Here is an 18,304-nt window from a genome sequence, read left to right as displayed (position 1 = left end):
TGGTGGTGCCACCTGTGGAGAAGGCATTGCTACGATTGGATCCTGACTAGGGCGTGTTTCGGACCTGACATATTGGTGGAGATGCCCTAGTTTAATGAGATTCTCAATCTCATCTCAAAGTTGTCTACACTAATTAGTGTGGTGCCCGACATCGTTGTGGAATCAATAGAGTTTAGAAGAATATCTTCTCTCTGATGCCTTCGAATAGGCTGCGTTTTTCGATAGCGGATCTGCTGCTCCGTGGCTAAGAGGATGTTCTCCTGAGTATCCACCAAGGCAATATATTCAGAGTATTGGGGAGTATACTTCTCGTCTAGATCTGCTCCAATTCTATTGGGCTTTTTACCCTTGCCTTTTCCCCTGTGTTTGTTCCCACTAGGGATCTTGTTGGGTGTCATTGATTGGGCCAGAGCTGCTACTCCAACACTAAATGCATGCTAAAAAGCATTGTATCTAGTGGGAGCTACTCCATAGTCAGATGGAGCGACACTAAAACCAGCCGATGGAACGACTGGGTTGAATTGTGGTACGTTCATAACACTTGTTTGGATATGAGTGTATGGTGAGAACATGGGTCTCTGGGCCACGAAATTTGAGACTAGTGGAGCAGGGAAAGATACTGGTCCTTTGAACGCTCCGACCTGGGCATCTTCCCAGTTGATATATTCTTAGGCCCGACGTATAAAGTCGTCGAGCCTGTGACATCCTCTATGCTAGAGGTCACCCCATAGTGGAGAACCTGCTTGGATGCCAGCTTGTAAGGCCATCTACTGTTGGCCATCATCGATCTTCTTGGTCCTAGTTGTTTCTTCCTTAAAGCGCTTGATGTAAGCCTTAAGGGTATCGAGAGGTTCTTGTTTTATATTGGCCAAAGCATTGACCTCAAAATTATCCTTCCGAGCAACTATGAATTGTCTTCGAAAGGAAGTAGAGAGTTGTTGCCAGGAGTGGATGGATCCTGGTTGGTGCTTTTTGAACCACTCGTCTACTGCTCTCGTCAGTGTTAACGGGAAGGCGTGGCATTTGGCATCCTCAAAGATGCGATGAACCGACATCAGTCGGTTGAACTTTGAATGATGGTTAGTGGGATCTGTTCCCCCGCTTTGTTGAGTGATGTCTGACATTTTGAAGCCTCGGGGCAAGGACCTTCCACAATGTGAGGAGCACAACACTCCCCATATTCATCCTTTGAGTCAAATTCATGGCCTTATCTCCAGGCCATCTTGAGCATAATCAATTTTAAACTCTCCCATGCTGCACGGAGAGGATCGTACTCTTGATTGGCACTCTTAGTCGTGTGTTCTCTCCTCACAGCATTAAGAATGTCTTGGAGGTCTAGTTGTTGCTGTCTCTCGGGGTAGTCCTCGGAAGCTACCCTGTGCCTATGAGCATTAAGATAATCTCCCAGGTCAGGCTGTGTGCGGTGTTGCCCATCGTCCTCAGGGTATCCCATCTCAGTCTCCCCCTCAGAATCAACATATTCATTATTAATTGAGACGTTGTTTCCTTGTCTTTGGTTGGCAGAGACGTTTGTCCCGTTGGACCCTTGGCCAAGGTTTCTCTGAGGCTGATGAGGTGCTGGTGGGACACCACCTCCAAGCCTAACTCACTTTGTTGCGATGGACCTGGGCGGGAAGCCATGGCCTCCACAAACGTTGGTAGCCTGGTGGTGTCCTCGGACACCATGGCCTTGGTGATCACTGGCCCTTCTCGGGAAATGAATAGGGTCGGAGACCCAAGGAGTCCTTTTTCCCTTTTGAGAAGGAATTTCATCAACCTTCCCCTTTCCACGATCTTGTGGTGCAGGTGGGGCTCCAGCTCCAGCTGGGTACACAGTTGGCACACTAGCTTGTGGATCTTACGCCATGTCAATGGAGGGCTTGGGAGGCAGACCCACTGGCAAAGTAGGTGGCACTCTAGCTGGGTGCACAGGTGGCACGCCAACTGGCTGCCTAGGTAATATTTCGCTATGAGGGTCCATTTGCAGCCCTTGAGTCATCAAAGTGGCCTTTATGGCCTTAACCACCTCCTGTAAGGCAGCGATACTCCCTTCCTGGGCCTCAATCTTTTGTTGCTTGGAGGCGAGTTGACTTTTGAGGACCACCACTTTCAGTGGCTCCTTCATGTAAAATGACTGAGGAAAATTAATTCCCTTAATCGAGAGTTATTACAAACATCCCCAATTAATTCAGATATAACTAATAATTAATACACATTCTGGTGTATCACACGGGGCCCATTTACAAGGTTACAGCCCACAACGTTTTGGGGTAGCACGTCACTAACGGTGTCAGGGGATAGTCGCACGATTTCCCATGTCAGGCACTTTGGGAAGTGGTGTTGTTGCCGGTACGGACTCGATACCATGACTTGGGTAATAGTAGCATGTTAGATGGCTACTTGTGGTCCAGTGTAATTGTGCTTAACACCTGGCAATATGCTCCAGGTTCAGAGAACGCTTCTCGCAGACCAGAAGGAAGAGGATTTAGGAGGAGAGTGTCATAACTGTGGTCCTTTGGATATAGCTCGCCTGAGAACTACCTTCTCTAGGGGCCTACTCCCCGAGGAGCTCCAAGCGAGCTCACCAGGGATTCCTTAGTGTCCGCCTAGCTTCATTACTTTAATAACTGCCACATGTCAATTGGTGAAAACATTTACAACATGAATTGTGTGCTTGAGTTTTGTTTTGATTATTGCTTAGGCTTGATTCTTTATTTTAAACTTATGCACATGATTGAATTTACATTGTTGATAGTACTTAGAAAGATTTATGCATGCAAAAATAATATTTTTGTTTAGTCTCTACCACTCTAGAACTTATTTGATGATCATTTGAGGCAAAATTATAAGTTAGGCATGATTAAGGATATGATATAGGCAATTTCTTTGAATCAATTGAGCCTTTCCAGCCTATCTTATTTATTTATTCCCAGTTACCAATTTTGAGCTTCATTGATATTTCTTTCTTTTTGTATCTACCCATATACATGAGCCTTATGAAACAAAAAATAAAAATATCCTTATCTTTAAACCAGTCACACCATAGGTACATTATGCTTGATTATTTTATTGTTGTGAGGGAGTTGTAAAGTGGGAAAATATTGCAATAAAATCTCCTATTTCTCTAGCAAAAAAAAAAGTTTGCAAGTTGAAAAGAAAAAAAATGTCAATGAGAAAAAAAAGTGAAAAAAATTTACTTGCAGCAATTCAAGAGTGGGGGAAATGGTGAAAAAAAATATTTTGATATTTTTGACATGATGAAGAATATATGTATGGGTTGATAGTAAAAAAAATATATGTTATCGTGTGATTTAAGCCTAAAAATTATCTTTCCCATCTACCTTTAACCTTAGCCATACATTACAAGTCTATTAAGTCCTATTGATATTTAATTATGTGTACTTACATTAGTGGAGAATGGTTTATTAATGATTTTACAAAGTGGGCGTTGTTAAAGATAAATACATTTGACACATTTTTAAATTAGTTTTGACATGCATAAATTGATTTGAGATCAAGCGATATAGTGAATTTGATTGTACACACACAAGAATTGTGTTTAAAATGTGATATTACTTGAGTTAAAATTCTAAAGAGAGTGGAATCTTGTTTTTTTTTTATAATAATATATGTGTGCAATCTTTCAGAAAATTTTATTTTTGACAAGACCATTGCTAGTTTTAGGAAGTTCTTATTTTGTTTGCTCGAGGGCGAGCAAATGTCAGGTGTGGTGGAATTTTATAATCATTATTCTTCTATGATTATGTTTTTATTATTTGATTATTTATATGTTTAATTAGTTGATTTTGTATTTTTAGGATTTCCAAGACATTTGGGAGAAAAATAGTGAAATTTGGATGTTTTACACACAATGGCTAAGCTCGGCATCACAAATCTAAAACTTCATGATTAATTTTGACATTTTTCAACAATATTTTGACAACTTTTCTATAAATTCAATTTGTATATATTTTTCTTACCTTTCCATATCCTTTTGAATTGTTTAATTTCGTGTTATATGGAAAAAGTTGTGGTTAAAATACTGTTAGTGATTGTAGTTGAGGAAAATCTCGGTTGCTTAGGAAACTGAAATGTAACGCCTTGGATAACCAAGACTATTACACTATGTAGTTGAAATAATGCAGGACTTGCTAATCAAGTCATTTGGACAAAAATGTGAACCTAAAGTTAATAACCAGGTTAGGGTTAAAAGATTTTGATCGTAAACGGTTAATTTTCATTAAAATAGAGGTTTGGTACATGGGATCCCAAAAACAGGGATTAAGAGTCAAATTTACAATTTTCAAAAGTTATATACAACCAGTGGCTACTATAATGGAAAAATACAAGTTTCAGGCTTTTGTCCCTGTACTTTTCATCGGTCGTGGCAGCCGAGCAGCTGACTATGTACATTCCGCCCCCAGAGTTCTCCAACTCATGGTTGGTCGAGTTTGCCTTCACCTTTACATGCACCATGTAGCACCCGTGAGCCAAGGCCCAGCAACAAAACCAAAAACAACAAACACATATAGCAATAAGAGTATTCAATCAAGCTTATCTCATTTAAACATAAAACAGAGTACGAATCTTCAATTAATCAATGATAAACGCATAATATCATGTTCTCAAATAATCAAGGTTGGCACACTTAGGCCGAGCCCAAGTTGATCTAGCTGGCCCCAACTCGCTTAGGTCGGGCCACGCTCAGTACGCTTACCGCTAGCCCCAACTCCCTTAGGCCAGTCATTCTTGTATATCATAACAATCTACAAACACATAGTACAAGCAACAAATAATTGGGAATCTCAGTCCCGCTCACTACCACTCGAGTATGCAGTTTTCTTACCTTAAATTACAAGTGGAGGATACAAAATGATCCCGAGCACGATCTTCAGTCCTGAGCCTTGGCGATAAACCTAGTCACAATGGCCAATGGGTAATCATCAATCTCCTAATCCAAAAAAATACTTAGGAGACAAAAACTAGCCTCTTGGACCTTAATTTCTACTAAACCGAGTAGTAGAAATTGTCCCGAGCGCCTAGGTTCAAGCCCCCGAACCTCACCAATTCAAGAAACTGACCTAAGGCAAAAAACCCCAGGTGGGCAGCGACTTGATCCCAAGGGTCGCAGCGCATCCCCAAGTCAAAGGCTCCATCTTCAAGCACCAAGGGGAGGCGGGCCGTGACTTGGCCCCTAGGGTCGCAGCTTGCCCGCAAAAGAGAGAGCCACCCAGGGTGTTCTGGGCACGTGGGTCGCGGCGCCCATGAGCTGGGTCACGACGCGCCCCCTCGCACCCATAATTTTTGGGTTTCCTCTTCACTTTTCCCATCCAAATACCCAAGAACTATAATCCTAACAATCCTCCTAACCCAAACCAAGCATAGCTACAAGTTTAAGACTTTTAATCACCCAATTTAAACACCAAAAGGACAGCAAAAATTTCTTAACATAACTAGGGACAAGAACTTACCTCAATTGCTTGTTGATTCTCCACAAGCTTTCTACCTCCTACTCTTGAGCTTAAACCCCTAAGTTCCCCAGCTGAATTCCCTAGTGTGATGCTTGAATTCATCAAGATTTTCCCACAGAATTTTCCTAATCTTGATCACCTTAACCCTCCTCCTGTGTTTTACCTTCAACTTCCAAGCACAAGTGAGAGAGAGAGAAACCGTGAGATGGAGAGAGAACTGAGAGTATTCCACCACTTTCTGACTATTTCTAAGAGTGTTACTAAATATATCCCTTGTTTAAATATCCCAAAATATCCTCTAATTTCCCAAAAATACCCCTAGGCTCCCCTCGAGCCGGGTATTGAACCCCGCTGTGACTATTTTGCCAATCCGCTCACTAGGACCGTCTCGAGCCATATACTGCAAATTTATCCACATAATAATGTCGTATCAACAATTTATCACATATAATCACATTTATGCCCTTAACGAGGCAAAATTACAAATATGCCCTTATAAGCTATAACGGGCCCACATGCATATCTAATATTCATAAACATTCATATAACATATTCATAAAATCATATTAATCATGCATGCGGCATAGTCACATATTAACTACTTAAACATTCATATATACCAATTATGCCTTCCCAGCATGCTAATTAAGGCCCTAAGCCTCATTAGTGATTTTGGGTTGTTACAACTATCTCCTCCTAATGAGAATTTCATCCTCAAAATTTACCTGAATAACTCGGGATGCTAATTTACCTGAATGACTTAAGCTCCCAGGTCGCTTCCTCGACCCTGCTATTCCTCGACAATACTTTTACTAGAGGAATCGTCTTGTTCCGTAGCACCTTATCTTTCCTGTCAAAGACCTGAACCGGTCACTCCACATAAGATAAATATGTCTACAACTCCAAGTCCTCATACTTCAACACATGAGTCGTATCTGAGACGTACTTCTGAAGCATAGAAATGTGGAATACGTCATGAACTCCTAACAACGATGGTAGCTGAGCCAATCTGCAGGCCACTAGCCTGATCCTCTCCAAGATCTCGAAAGGTCCTATGAATATAGGGCTCAGCTTGTCCTTTTTCCCAAATATTCTCACCCCTCGCAATGGTGAGACTCACAGAAACACATGGTCCCCTACCTGGAACTCCACGTCCATACGCTTAGGATCAGCGTAGCTTTTCTGTCTGCTCTGCCAAGTGAGCATTCAAGCTCGAATCATTTCGATAGCCTCATTGGTCTTCTAAACCATGTCTGGTCCCAAATACTTCCTCTCACCCATCTCATCCCATTGAATGGGTGATGTACACCTCCTTCCATATAATATCTCATATGGAGCTACTCCAATCGTTGATTGATAACTATTGTTGTATGAGAAATCAATCAACGGGAGATACTTACTCCAAGATCCTTCAAAGTCTATCACACATGCCCTAAGCACGTCTTCCAATACTTGAATCATCCTCTCAGACTGTCCATCAGTCTGAGGATAAAGGTTGTGCTGAACTTCAGCTGAGTTCCCATAGCCTTCTGCAAACTATCCCAAAATTTGGATGTCAATATAGGATCCCGATCTGATACTATAGACTTGGGAACCCCATGGAGACACACAATCTCCCTCATATACAGTTCTGCATACTGATCTACAGTATAGGTCGTCTTCACTGGTAGAAAGTGAGCTGACTTGGTGTATATTTCTACAATCACCCACATCGAGTCATGCAGCCCCACTGTCCTGAGGAAACCTACCACAAAATCCATGGTAATATCCTCCCATTTCCACTAGAGAATACCCAAAGGCTGTAGTAACCTTGCTGGTCGCTGGTGCTCAGACTTCACCTGCTGACAGGTCAAGCACTTGGCCACATACTCCACTACATCCTTCTTCATCCCAGGCCACCAATATAAAGTCCATACATCTTGATACATCTTCATGGTGCCTAGATGGAATGAGTACGGTGTAGTATGATATTCATCAAGTATCTCTCATTTAGTACCCATATCTTTCAGGATACAGATCCGACCCTTATACCATAGTAATCCTGTCTCTGAAATAGAGTAGTCCTTAGCCACTCCATCTAAGATGTTCCCTCTAACCTCTTGCAACTGGGCATCATTCATCTGACCCTCCCTTATCCTCTCCAGGAGGGTAGACTGCAAAGTGATATTGGCCAATCGGCCCACAACTAGTTCTATTCCCGCCCTAGACTTCTCTCGATATCCATGTAGAGTTAAATAACTGTCTCGGGCCCCTCCTTCTCAACGCATCTGCCACTACGTTGGCTCTCACTGGGTGGTAAAGGATATCATAGTCATAGTCCTTTGCCAGCTCCAGCCAATGCCTCAGCCTCATGTTTAAATCCTTCTATGTGAAGAAGTACTTCAAACTCTTGTGATTGATGTATATCTCAAACTTCTCCCCATACAGGTAATGTCGCCAAAATTTTCGTGCGAATACCACCACTAGATCATGGGTAGGGTATCGCTTCTCATACTCCTTCAGCTGTCATGATGCATAAGCAATAACTTTCTCATTCTGCATAAACTCACATCCCAATCCAAACCTCGATGCATCACAATATACCACAAACTTCCCTCCCTCCGAAGGAAGACTCAACATTGGAGCAGTATTCAGCCGTCGTTTTAATTACTAGAAGCTATTCTCACACTTGCTGACTAGTCTAACTTTAGATTCTTCCATGTCAATTCTGTCATTGGTATAGCAATCTTCGAGAACCCTCCATAAACTGTTTGTACTAACCTACTAAAACAAGGAAGCTCCTAACCTCTGAGGCGTTCTTTGGCCTCGACCAATCTCTCACTGCCTCCACCTTAGCTGGATCCACCTTAATCCCATCTTCACCAACAATGTGTCCAAGGAATGTCACTTCTGGTAGCCAAAACTCACACTTCTTAAACTTGGCATACAACTGGTGCTCTCTCAATCTCAGCAAGACTTGTCAGACATGTTGTTCATGCTCTACCTCTGAACTGGAGTAAACCAAGATGTCGTCAGTGAAGACAATCACAAAATGATCTAGAAAGTCCTTGAAGACCCTGTTCATTAAATCCATGAATGTCGCTGGGGCATTGGTCAAATAAAATGGCATGACCAGGAATTCATAATGCCCATACCTCATCCGAAAGGCCGTCTTCGGTATATCCTCGTCCTTGATTCTCAACTGGTGATAACCAGATCGAAGATCAATCTTCGAGAATACTATCTTTCCCTGCAGTTGATCGAACAGGTCATCGATCCTTGGTAAAGGGTACTTATTCTTGATGGTCAACATGTTCAGTTCCATGTAGTCTACACACATTCTCAGAGTCCCATCCTTTTTTTTCACAAACAAAATTGGAGCACCCCATGGCGAGAAACTAGGCCTGATAAACCCTAAGCCAAGAAGCTCTTGTAACGGTATCTTCAATTCTTTCAGTTCCTTCGGAGCCATCCTATATGGTGCCCTCGACACTAGCTCTGTACCCGGTGCTAACTCGATAATGAACTGAATCTCCCGTGCGGTGGCAGTCCTAGTAAATCCTCAGGGAACACATCCAAGAACTCGCGCACTTCTCCGGTCTCTCCTAGCCTTACTGGCATAACCCTGGTGGTATCCACCACACTAGCTAGAAAACCTATGCAACCTCCCTCTAACAGGTCCCTAGCTCTCAATGCTGATATCATGGGTACGCGAGGTCCATGCACAACGCCCACAAAAACAAAGGGACCCTCGTCCCAAGGCTTAAAAGTCACTATCTTCTTCCTGCAATCAATGGTAGCCCCATATCTAACCAGCCACTCCATCCCTAGAATCATATCAAAATCATCCATATTCAACTCGATCAAGTCTGCTGATAGTTCCCTACTATCTACCATCACTGGCAGTGCTCTAATCCATCTCCTAGAAACTACCAGTTCCCCTGTAGACAGTATAGTCTCAAACCCCGCAGTATAGTACTCACCAGGTCTACACAATCTATCAATTACCTTTCTAGAAACAAACGAATGTGTAGCACTAAAGTCTATCAATACAGTATAAGAGTAGCCAGCGCTAGAAAGCTGACCTGTCACTACCGAGGGACTAGCCTCGGCCTCTGCCTGTGTAAAGGTGAACACTCGAGCTGGAGTCAAGTTGTCCACTTTCCCTGGTTCCTCCTTCTTCACTATTGGGTAGTCTTTCTTGAGGTGTCCCACCACCCTGCATAGATAGAAAGCCTTTTCCCGACATTTGCTCAGATGGTGCTTCCTGCACCTCGTGCATTCAAGACAACTCCTCCATGTCTCACCACCTCCCTGGCGGGAACCCTGAGCACCCCGACCCCTCCTATCGGGACCAGTAATGGTCAAAGTGTCAGGGGTCTTCCTCTTCAGATAACTGGGGCCTCTGCCCCTATCAAACCATGTGGATGGAGGCACTGCCCTGCGAACATCTCGTCTCACAGCACTCTCCCTCCAAATCTTTTTTTCTGCCTCTTCAGCGGTAAGAGCCTTCTTCATAGCCTGGGCATAAGTTGTCTGCCCAAATACCGATGTAATCCTTACATCCCAAGCTATCATAGCATTCAGCCCTCGAGCATCTGTAGGCACCAAGTCTGATGTAAAATTCACCAGCCTATCAGACTTCAGGGCATACTCCGTGACTATCATGCTACCTTGCACCAGCCCTGTAAATTCATTTACTTTCGCGGCCCTGATGGCAACATTGTAATACTTCTGGTTGAGCAGATCTCTAAACCTATCCTAGATCAAAGTACAAATATCCCTGGTCTGTGATGCCACTTCCCACCAAATACGGGCATCCTCTCTTAGCATATAGGTGGCAAAGGCCACCCTGTCATTACCTTCCACCCTCATGAAATCCAAGATGGAAGTGATCATACTCATCCCCTATTCAGCCTTCAGTGGATCTGGTCCTCCCTCAAAGGTTGGAGGATGTTGTCTCCTGAACCGCTCATAAATTGGCTCCCACCAGTTCCCAACCTCATGTGGCCATACTACTGGTGCCACAACAGGTGGCAAGATAGGTTCAACACTCCCTGATGGAGCCTGCTGTCTCAAGAGGTGAATCTTCTCTTCTTGACATTGTAACTAGGCTTGCATGTCTGCAAGTATCTGCTGCCAGTTTTCAAGGACTAGCGGAGGATTCTGGCCTTGCTCATCATCTCTAGCCTCAGACCTTATGCCGGCTAGTTGTATAGATCACCTTGGACGCATAGCTATCCAAGTTTATCTGTATCAACGACTCGGCCGTCAGACAATGATGACAGGATAACAGTCTATCCATAGTCCACCTTTGAAACTCAATCAACATAAGCAATCAAGATGCAAAGAATCATTCAAATATTCATTCACATGCAAAAACAGTGCGAAAAAGTACACCTCATTTTTTTCACACAACAGTCAAGGGCCAGGCCCTATCAGTGTCTCATGCTCCCTATTAATCATACATATTAAAGCATTTATATTTCATTCAAACATTTAAACATATAATCACATATACACAATTACCAAACCCTTAGTCGAGCTTGTCTTTAGTGGCGAGTGTACATGTCCAGCCAGTCTCCAGGAACCCATAAACCTAGATGGCTCTGATACCAAGTTGTAGTGCCTTGGATAACCAAGACCGTTACACTATGTAGTTGAAATAGTGCAAGACTTGCTAATCAAGTCATTTGCACAAAAATGTGAACCAAAAGTCAATAACCATGTTAGGGTTAAAAGATTTTGATCGTAAATGGTTAATTTTCATTAAAATAGATGTTTGTTACATGGGATCCCAAAATCAGGGTTTAAGAGACAAATTTAAAATTTTCAAAAGTTATATACAACTAGTGCCCACTCTAATGGCAAAATACAAATTTCAAGCTTCTATCCCAGTACTTTTCCTGGGTCGTGGCAGTCGAACAACTGGCTATGTACATTCCACCCCCAGAGCTCTCCAGCTCATGGTTGGTCAAGTTTCCCTTTACCTTTAACTGCACCACGTAGCACCCATGAGCCAAGGCCCAACAAGAAAACCAAAAACAGCAAACACAAGTAGCAATAAGAGTATTCACTCAAGCTTATCTCATTTAAACATAAAACATAGTACGAATATTCAATGATAAACGCATAATCTCAAGTTTTCAAATAATCAGGATTTGCACACTTAGGCCGAGCCTCTGTTGATCTAGTTTTCCCCGGCTCGCTTAGGCTAGGCCGCTCTCAGTACGCCTACCATTAGCCCAGGCTCCATTAGGCCAGTCATTCTTGTATATCATAACAATCTACAAACACATAGTACAAGCAACAAATAACTGAGAATCTTAGTCCCGCTCACTACCACTCGAGGGTGCAGTTTTCTTACCTTGAATTCCGAGCGGAGGATACAAAATGGTCCCGAGCACGATCCTCAGTCTTGAGCCTTGGCGATAAACCTAGTCACAGTGGCCAATGGGTAATCATCAATCTCCTAATCCAAGAAAATACTTAGGAGAGAAAAAATGGCCTCTAGGACATCAACTTCTACTAAACCGGGCAGTAGAAGTTGTCATGAGGCCCTAGGTTCAAGCCCCTGAGTCTCACCAATTATAGAAACAGACCTAAGGCAAATATCCCCAGGCGGGCCGCGACTTGACCCCAAGGGTCGCGGCGTGATAACTCTATGAATTAGAGTTATTTTAATTCTTTTTAAACTTATGTTTTTATCAAGAAAATAGTGGTTTAGGGTGTTTTGTGGTGTCTTTATTTTAGTTTTGTCAAATATTAAATATAATAAGGTAATATTAAATATTAGTATAATGTTGGAAAAATATATCCTAAATTGTGAAATATTGCCTCGGTAGGTGGTTCATAGAATTTTGGACAATTTTCGAAGAATTTGAAGCTTGAAGTGAATCATAAATTTGTGATGTTGCAACATTGAAGCAGCATTACGTTCTGCCAGCCATGTGCTTCAAAGACCCACGTGGGAAAGTAATTGGCCAACTCAGCTTTTTTGGATTTATGTAATTTGGGTTTAGCAGTAACTAAAAGGGTTTTGGGCCATTAAAATATTGTGGACCCATTGTGCTTTTAAAGAAAGGCCCACATGGGGCAAAGAGGACCAAGGAAAGAAAACCTATCTTCATCTTTTTTCCCTAAGAGGAAAAGACTACAGACTCAGACCAAGGAGAAGGGAAGCCGCCTGGTTTTATTAGGAGATATATACATATATATCTTGGAGAGCTTGAAAGGGAGAAGAAGACAAGAAAAAAGGGAAGCTCCTAGAAGAAAAAGACAACTTGTAGACTTCCTCCCATTGGCTTGTCTCTCTCTCTCTCTCTCTCTACTCTTAGTAGTTTAATTTTTCTTGTTAAATTTCTGAATATGAACTCCATTTATTAGGCTATTTTTGAGTTTGTATCTATGAGCTAAACTATAATTAGCTAGGATAATTTGAACCCTAATATGTGACTTGTGATATTTTGAGTTTGATGCTAATGTACTTTAGGTTTATTCATTCAAATATTTTTTTATGATTAAAACTTGCTAATGATTGATCACATTTTTTAAGTAGTTGGGTTAATGTTCAAATCTGAAAAGTTTGGAATTAATTGACACACTATATGAATGGTGCATGCTTGAATTCATTGATTTCACTATTGTAGTGATATAGACATATATTATTACCATGAATAGTCTTATGGAATTGATGCTTGAATTAAATCTTTGAAATTCAAATGGCATATACATATGTGATTTAATTAAAAGATTAGAATCATAGTTCTTTGACGAAAGCCTATGAAAATTAATTAGAATTATGGACTACTAGACAACCAATTGCTGCAGCATCAATCCAGCATCACTCTCTGAGTTGCATATTAGGGGAATAATTATTCTAGTTGCCATCATACCATTTGTTACTCCTTGAATCAATTTTCCTGAGTTGTTTCTTTTATTTTTCTGCATTAATTACTATTTAATTACTTAGTTCTTAGACTACAATCTTTTTAATTAATTTTAGTGCTTTTAAATCATTTTGTTAGAACTTAGTTTCACAATCAAAAACTAAAAAAATATTCCTTGTGGAGACGATATCTGGTACTTGCTACTGTATTACTTGTTGTTGACAGTGTACACTTGCACTAGCTTTATTTTACACAACAAGTTTTTGCCGTCGTTGCCAGGGACTGTTTAAATTCATTTATGGTGAAATTAATTATATTACAATTTGGTTTAAAAAAAAATTGTGCTAACTTGGGTGATTCTCGTGCAATTTCAGGTTTACATAGTGTATGAATGAGAATCAAGACCCTGAACTACTTCCCATTGATCCAGAAATCAAGCGTACATTTAGAAGAAGGTGAAAGATACAAAAATAAAAAAGGGGAGTAGTGACAATGGATGCTGAGCAAGGAGCTCAACAGGGAACTTCTCAAAGGGTAGCAAATCAAGCAGGAGCTGCTTAAGAGTGAGTAGCTCAAGAGAGAGTAGTTTAAGGGGGAATAGCTGCCAATAATGGGCAAAATGCATTGATTGTGGTTGATGGCAGAGATCGTGCTATTAGGCAATATGCTCTCCCCCTCTTCAATGAGCTCAATCCAGGCATCGTTAGACCAGAAATTCAGGCTACATAGTTTGAATTGAAGCCTGTAATGTTCCAAATGCTTCAAACTGTAGGCAAGTTCAGTGGGATGCCAATAGAAGATCCTCACCTTCATCTTCAATTTTTCATTGAATTTAGTGATTCATTCAAGCTGCCAATAGTTATAGAAGATGCCTTGAGACTGAAGTTGTTCCCATACTCCTTGGTTGAACTCTTTGCAATTTGATTCTGTGACTACTTGGCAAGAGTTGGCTGAGCAATTTTTGATGAAATACTTCCCTCCCACTAAGAATGCCAAGCTCCGCAATGAGATTACTTCATTTCAGTAACTTGATGAAGAATCTTTATATGAGGCATGGGAGCGGTTTAAGGAGTTGTTGCGCAAATGCCCTCGTCATGGTATTCCTCATTGCATCTAGATGGAGACATTTTATAATGGTCTAAACGCCCATACTAGAATGGTAGTTGATGCTTCGGCAAATGGGGTTCTTCTTGCCAAGTCCTATAATGAGGCATATGAATCCTTAAGAGGATATCCAACAACAACTATCAGTGGCCCACTACTAGATAAGCAACAGGAAGAAAGGTGGCTGGTATTCGTGAGGTAGATGCCATCACTTCTTTGGCAGCCCAAGTTTCCTCTATTTCGAATATGCTCAAGACAATGAATATGGGAATGAATCATTCAATGGGGCAGCCTATGGGGACACAAATGGGGCACATGGAGAACATTTCTTGTGTGTATTGTGGTGAGGGTCATACTTTTGACAACGATCCTTCACATCCAGCAACAGTGTTTTACATTGTGAATCAAAATAGGAATGGTCCTTTTTCTAATTCCTACAACCCATCATGGAGGCAACATCCCAACTTCTCATGGAGTAATCAAGGGGCTGGCCCTAGCAATTCTTCTATGCCTCCAAGACCAAAATTCCCACCGGGTTATCCCCTACAAGCACCATAGTAAAGGCCACAACAACAAGCAATGCAATCTAGCACTCTTGAGAACATGTTGAAGGAGTATATAGTGAAGAACGAAGCCATGATCCAAAGCCAAGCATCATCATTGAGAAACTTAGAAAACCAAGTTGGGAAACTAGCTAATGAACTTAGAAATAGATGCCATGGTACGCTACCAAGTGATATCGAGAATCCAAGAAATGTGAGCAAGGAACATTGTAAAGCCGTCACTTTGAGAAGTGGGAAGGATTTGGAGAATTCCAAGACAAATTCTGGGCATGAGGGTGAGCCCTCTTCAATCTAAAAAAATGAGGAACTCCAAAAAGATGCTGAAATTCCTAGTGTACAAAAATCTGCATCTGCCTAGAATGGTGCAGGAATGTCACAACATAAGCACATAGACAACTCAATTTCAAAGCAGCCACCTCCATTTCCCCAACATTTTTATAAGCAAAAGTTGGTTCGTAATTCAAGAAATTTCTAGATATGTTGAAGCAATTGCATATCAACATCCCACTTGTAGAGGCACTTGAGCAAATGCCTAACTATGTGAAATTCACAAAAGATGTTCTTACAAGAAAGAGAAGGTTAGGAGAGTTTGAAATTGTGGCTTTAACCAAAGAGTATAGTTCATTTCTGCAAGAAAATTTTCCACCGAAGTTGAAGGATCCTAGGAGTTTCACTATTCCCTGTACTATTGGAGATACTTATTGTGGGATGGCTTTATGCGATTTGGATGCGAGCATTAATTTGATGCCAATATCTGTTTTCAAGTAATTGGGGATTGGAGAAGTTAGACATACTACAGTTACTCTTCAACTTGCAGATAGATCTCTTTCTCATCCAGATGGGAAGATTAAAGATGTGTTGGTGAGGGTAGAAAAATTCATATTCCCTACTGATTTTATTGGGCTAGACTATAAGGCGGATAGAGAGGTGCCCATTATCTTGGGGAGGCCATTTCTTGCGACAAGAAGAACTTTAATAAATGTGAAGAAGGGGGAACTTACTATGAGGGTCCAAGATGAAAAAGTGACTTTTAATGTTTTTAAGGCTATGAGATTTCCTGATGAGGTTGAGGAATGCTAAGTGGTTTCAGTGGTAGATTCTTTGGCATCAAGGGAGTTTGAGACTAGCAACGTTGATGATCCATTAGAGAGGTTATTGTTGTTTGACTCTCACAATGATGAAGATAAGGAGGAGTACTTAGCTTGGTTGGAGGCTAATTCTCAAGGGTTAAGAACAAGAGGCCAATTTGATTCATTGGATTTTTCATCTAGGGAGTTCAAAGCTCCTAAACCATCCATTGAAGAGCCACCTAAGTTGGAGTTGAAAGTCTTGCCATCACATTTGAAATACGCATACTTGGGTCCATCATCCACTTTACTTGCCATTATTTCAGCGGAGTTGCTTGAGGTGTTGAGGAAGTTCAAGAAGGCCATTGGGTGGACTATTGCAGATATTTGAGGTATTAGTCCTTCTTTGTGTATGCATAAGATCTTGCTTGAAGACAGTGAAAAAGATTATATTGAGGGGAAAAGAAGACAATCAGATAGCAATGGCCCCAGAAGATCAACACAAGACTACATTCACTTGCCCTTATGGTACCTTTGCATTTAGGAGAATTCCCTTTGGTTTGTGCAATGCTGCTACTATGTTTCAACGGTGTATGATGCCTATCTTTACTGATATGGTTGACCAATTTCTAGAAGTTTTCATGGATGCTTTCTCGGTCTTTGGGGATTCTTATGATGAATGTTTGAGCAACTTGTCTAAGGTGTTAAAGAGATGTGTAGAGACAAACCTAGTCCTTAACTGGGACAAATGTCCATTCATGGTTAAGGAAGGTATTGTTTTGGGGCATAAGGTATCAAAGCAAGGGATTGAAGCAGATAAAGCAAAAATTGAAGTTATTGAAAAGCTACCCCCTCCTAATTCAGTGAAGAACATTAGGAGCTTTCTTGGGCATCTAGGAATCTATAGAAGGTTCATCAGAGATTTTTCTAGGAACTCCAAACCTCTTTGCAATCTGTTAGAGAAGGATACAACATTTTATTTTGATGGAGCATGTTTGAAGGCTTTTCAAGAGTTTATAGAGAGATTAATTTCAGCCCCTATCATTATTGCACCGAATTGGAGTTTTCCCTTTGAATTGATGTCTGATGCTAGCGATTATGTTGTTGGGGTTGTCATGGGGCAGCGAAGGAACAAGGTGTTTCACTCTATTTATTATGCCAGTCGCACTTTGACAGGAGCTCAATTGAATTACACTGTAACTGAGAAGGAGCTACTAGCCATTGTCTTTGCTTTTGACAAGTTTCGCTCATATCTTGTGGGAACTAAAGTTATTGTCTACACCGATCACTCAGCCATAAAGTATTTGATTGCCAAGAAGGATGCAAATCCAAGATTGATTTGGTGGGTGCTTTTGCTTCAAGAGTTTCATGTTGAGATTCAAGATAGAAAAGGGGTATAAAATCAAGTGGCTGACCATTTATCAAGAGTGGAGCGTGAAGAAGTTTCCAACTCTTTTTCCCCCATCAAAGAAACATTCCTCGATGAACAAGTGTTTGGGGTCAACCATTCTCATGGCTTCCTTGGTTTGCTGATTTCGCTAATTATTTAGCTAGTGGGTTGATGCCACCAGAGATGACTAGCCAACAAAGGAAGAAATTCTTGCATGATGTGAAGTCATGTTTTTGGGAGGAGCCCTTTCTATTTAAACAATGTGCAGATCAGATGATTAGAAGATGTATTGCTGGACATGAGGTAGAGGGTATTCTTTTTCATTGTCATTCATCGCCTTGTGGTGGTCATTTTAGGGGAGCACGTACTGCCGCCAAAGTTTTACAATCCAGTTTCTTTTGGCCTTCTCTTTTTAAGGATGCTCATGCTTATGTCGCTCGATGTGATCATTTCCAAAGGGTTGGAAGCATCTGAAGAAGACATGAAATACCTCTAACTAATATACTAGAAGTTGAATTGTTTGATGTTTGGGGGATTGATTTCATGGGCCCATTTCCACCCTCGTATGGTAATTTGTATATCTTGGTGGTTATTGATTATGTTTCTAAGTGGGTTGAAGTCGCTGCCTATCCTACCAATGATTCCAAGGTGTTCATGAGGTTCTTAACACACATATTTTCACTAGATTTGGCACTCCAAGAGCTATCATAAGTGATGAGGGAACCCATTTTGTGAACAAAGTGCTGGCTAGCTTATTAGCTAAGTATAGTGTGAATCATAAGGTGGCTACGGCATACCACCCTAAAAAAATGGCCAAGCAGAATTGTCTAATAAAGAAATA

General features: G+C 41.3%; 1 non-coding gene across 1 annotated transcript; it reads right to left on the bottom strand.

Moving 5' to 3' along the window:
• Window positions 1–14,333: 14,333 nt before the first annotated feature.
• Window positions 14,334–14,440, bottom strand: LOC133827678 (small nucleolar RNA R71). The gene has a single exon (XR_009890329.1). It is a non-coding gene; the product is annotated as a small nucleolar RNA R71 (small nucleolar RNA).
• Between the last annotated feature and the right edge of the window lie 3,864 nt (window positions 14,441–18,304).

Source organism: Humulus lupulus, chromosome 3, assembly GCF_963169125.1.
Source record: "Humulus lupulus chromosome 3, drHumLupu1.1, whole genome shotgun sequence".
Lineage (NCBI taxonomy): Eukaryota > Viridiplantae > Streptophyta > Magnoliopsida > Rosales > Cannabaceae > Humulus > Humulus lupulus.
Note: the sequence above shows the minus strand (reverse complement) of the source record. Positions and strands in the feature narration are given on the sequence as shown.